The sequence below is a fragment of the Rhinolophus sinicus genome, chromosome 12, assembly GCF_057876585.1.
Source record: "Rhinolophus sinicus isolate RSI-liver-muscle chromosome 12, RSI-T2T, whole genome shotgun sequence".
In the NCBI taxonomy this organism is placed as follows: domain Eukaryota; kingdom Metazoa; phylum Chordata; class Mammalia; order Chiroptera; family Rhinolophidae; genus Rhinolophus; species Rhinolophus sinicus.
The window spans coordinates 5,550,001-5,554,167 of record NC_142512.1 but is presented as its reverse complement, the minus strand read 5'-3'; positions in this window follow the sequence as shown (position 1 = coordinate 5,554,167).

The window sequence follows — 4,167 nt, the reverse complement described above, 5'->3', positions numbered from 1 at the left end:
GCGTGATCCTAGACGTCGATCACGATATCCGCATGACCGATAAGTCAATACCCTGGCGTGGGATCATCGGTTTTGTGGAACTCGGGAGGAACTGGCAGCGGCCAAGAGTTCTTGGCCTTCAAGGGTGCGTAAAAGGCCTTGAGGGTGTGACCGGTACGTGAAACGTCTCGAACCTCGCACCTGTTCTTGCGTTCTGTAATTACTCGTTACGTAAAATTTCTCATACTGGAACGCGTCAAAGACTGGACGCTAGAATTCCCTTGTGATGCAGAAGATGGGTACCGAAACGTAAAGACACACGGGGGGGGGGGGAGGGGATTAAAAGGAAACGTCCTCCCCCCCCCCTCGAAAGATTGGGCCAAAGACGTGGGTGCGCGGTCTACCGGGGGGGGGGGGGCGTTATACAGTGCAAAATACGGTACTCCAGGAGGTGGGTCCCCGTGGACTGGCTACCACGTGTGTCCGAGACGAATACGGCGTCGCACGTGAGCTGTCTTTCGATCAAGATCTCGCGCAAAAGGAAGAAAACGAAACCAAACCCAAGATTCCCCCCTCCCCCGCCCGCCCCGGGTCCCCCTTGAGCGGCCGGGGTCGCGTCGTGGCGGCCGGGAGCTCGGTGGCCGAAGCCGGCCCGCTCCGGGCCCGGAGAGGCCATCCGAGGTGGGCCGGGACGAGGTCCGGCGACCGTGCCGGCGGCGGGGCGCCCTCGCCGGCTCGCGATCCGGATCCGTCCCGCTGACGTTCGCTCCGGTTGTCGGGCGCCACCTGGCGGCCGCTTTTATATCGTCCCTTCCCTCCGGAGCTCCGGCGACCGCGCCAAGGGGAGGGATCTGGCCGCTGTGCCCGGGGAGGCGTCGCGGGCGGCCGGCGTCACCGGCGGAATCGTCCCGGTGGTGCCGTGGAGACGGCGCGTCGCCCGTTCGCCGGAGATTGGAGGTGCAGGTTTCTGAGGGAGTGACCGCCGCCCGTCCCCCGGGCTGCCCGGTCGCGTCGACCGGCGCTCGCCCGTGCCCCTCCGCTCGCGGAGGAACGCTGAGAGGGCGGGACGCGCCCGCGCGCCGGCCCGCCCGCCCGGCCCGCGGCCGGGCCTGCCCGGCGTCGGCCCTTCCGTGTCGATCGCACTTTGTTTTCTCTCCCCCGCGTCCCGCTCCGGAGGCTGCCCGCCGACCCGGGGCCGCGCGGGATGGCCCGGCCAGGGCCCCGCGGGCCCGTCCGCGGTCCTTCCCGCGGGCCTGTCGTCGGACGCCCCTCCGCGGGAATTTTCACCCAAGTCCCGATCGGGAGACGTTGACCGTACGCCGCCCGCGCGTGTGGCCGGGGAGGGAGTCCCCGGCCCGCGTGCGTGCTCGCGGGGGACGGTGTCGCCGGACGCGACTCTCCGGAGTCCCGTTCCGGCGGCGGGGACCGGGGCCGGGCCCTGCGGGGAGGCACGTGGAGGGCGAGGTGGACCGGGACGGGGGGCACGCGCGGGTCCCGGTCGGTCCGACTCGACTTTTCCTCCCCCGTTTTCCCGTCCCCAGAGACCGGGCGGCCGGGCGGCCGGGCCGGTGGGGGTGGGCCGTCGGAGGCCCGTTCGTCGGAGGCGCCTCGGTGGTACGTTTCCCCTCACGCCCCCTCCCCGAGTCCCAGTTCGGAGGCGCGGTGGTTCGTGGCGGCCCCTGCCCGCGCCTGCGACCGTTGCGGTGGGGAGTATCTCGTCTCCTCGCCCTCCTCGCCTGTCTTCGGGGCTCCCCTGCTTCGGGGGTCGACCAGGTGGCCCAGCCGCTCCTCCCGCTAGCGGGGATGGGGTGGTGACCGGGGTCCGGTGGCCCGAGACCCGTTCCGAGGAGGCCGCTGAGGTCCGTGGATAGGCGCCGCCGACGGGCGCGGTGATTTTTTTCGCCAGAGATCGACATTTTGTGCCACCGGAGAGGTGTGGACACGCAGTCCTCTGGCGAACGGTCCCCGACGGGGGCCGGGCTCCTCGGCGCGAGCGCGTGGGGTGCCCCCCCGCGGGGCGCTTGCCCGCCGCCCGGTGCCCGGGCCCTCCTGTCTCTGGTTCGTGAGCCGCCCGCTTGGGCCTGCGCGCCGGCTCGCGCGTAATCCAGGCGTTCCCGGAGGACCCGCGGTCGACACGAAGCCCTCCGGTCTCTGGTACCCGAGGGTGGCGGGGGGTGGCAGGCGTTGCGGGGTTGTCTCGCCGCGCGCGCCCCCCTCGCCGTGCGTTCACACGGGCGCGGTCCGGGTGCCTAGGTGCCCCGTTCTGCGGCTGGCAGGCGCTGCCTCCTCGCGGGGCCCTCGCCGCCAGCCGAGCCCTGCGGGAAGTGGGGTGTGCGGCGAGGCTGAAGCAGGCTCCTCTGATCGTTGTCCTCGCTGCGCTACCTTCCCCCGTGGCCTCTTTGCCCGTTGTGTTCTCCGATCGATGTGGTGACGTCGCGCTCTCCCGGGCCGGGCCTAAGCCGCGCCAGACGAGGGACGGACATTCATGGCGAATGGGACCGCTCTTCTCGCTCTGCCTGCGGGCCCCTCGCCTCTCCCGCCCGCCCGATGGCGGTGTGTGGAAGGCAGGGGTGCGGACTCCGGCCCGACCCCGTTCCCCCCCGCCTCCTGCCTCACGGCGCCGGCGGGGCCAGGGGTCTCCTGACGCAGCGGACACTCTCCGCCCGGCCTCGGCCGTGTCTCGCGTTGCGGCTCTCCCCGCGGCGGGGAGGGCCGTCCCGCCGTCGCGCCCTGCGCGCCTCGCCCGGCCCTCTGGTGGTGCCCCTGGAGCGTTCCAGGTCGTCCCTCAGGTGCCCGAGGCCGAGTCGGTGGCGTCGCTTCCCGCTCCCGGCGGCCCCGTCGGGTCAATCCCGGCCAAGTGTGTGTGCGGGGGTCGAGTCGGTAAGGTCGAAGGAGGGAAGGAGGCATTCTCCCTCTCCCCGCTCGCGGGGAGGCGGCGGGTGCCTCGTCGTGTGCCCCCTGCTCGCGTCTGGCGTTCGGGGCCCGACTCGGACGGGCGCCGTGCCGCGTCTCACCCGTCCCCACGCTGCTGGGGGCAGGTGCCGCGCGGGCGGTCGTGGCGGCCCGGGGCCGGTGAATTTCCGGCCGCTGGCTGTCTGTGAAGGGGTGTGCGGCGCGCTCACGCTACTCGTGGACGACGGCGTCTTTCGCCCTCGTGTCGTTGTGCGCGCTGTGCTCCCGCCTGAGGCCTCCGTTCGCGGAGGCCGTCGTCCGTCTCCCTCTTACCCGTACCGCAGACCCCCAACCCCAGGCGCCGGCGTCCGAGCGCTCTGGCCCGTGCCCGACGGGGCGTGTCCCGGGTCGGGGGCGATGCCCCCCTCGGTGAGAAAGCCTTCTCTAGCGATCCGAAGAGGGTGCCTTGGGGTACCGCATCCCCCAGCCGCCGCCCCTCATCTGCGCGTGTCAGTTTGGCCAGCCAAGGGGGCCCCTCCGCTCCGTGTGGCGAGGGGCCCCCGAGCGGTGCTCTCCCGGCCTACCGCGGCCCGCGCCTCCCCCCACCGAGTCGGGGGAGGGTCACGCACGGGCCCGGGCCCGGCATCCCCGGCGCGGTTTTGAGGCCGCGTTGCTGTGGGCGCGTGCGGCGCTTGACGCCGCGCGGCGAGGTGTGTGGGGCGGGGCGGCTCGGCCTCCGACGCCTCCCGCTTCTCCGCGTCGAGCGGCTCTCCGCCCGCTCCCGTCCCGAGCCGCGGCCGGTGGGCGCCGCGCGGGCACGGGTTGGGGCCGCCTCGCTCGGGGGTGTCGTTCCCCGGGGTGTGGGTTTTTCCCGAGCCGCGACCGGACGGCTGGAGAAAGAGAAAGACGGACGCCGTCGGGGGGGGTTTCCCCCTCGGCGGCGCCAAGTTCGCGCGGGGGGCCCCCGGCGGAGGGGGCCGGGCAGCGGCCAGGCTCGCGGGAGGGTGGCCGAGGCCGGTCGGCGTCCCGGGCGTCGCGGGGCCGCCCTCGTGTGTGGCGGTGGGATCCCCGTGCGTTTTCCCGGCGGCCCGCCTTGCGCCCTCGGCCCTTCCACGGGGTGCCCGGCCGCGCGCCCGCGCCCTTTCCTCGCGGGGCCTCCCGTCTTGCGCGCGGCCTCCTCGCCGCCGCTGCCGATTCACCCCTTCGCGTCCGGGAGCTTACCGAGGCCGGCCTCTCGCCGCGCGGGTGTCGCCCCCGCCCCTTACATCGGGGGCGGACGGCGGCTCCCCACGGCGG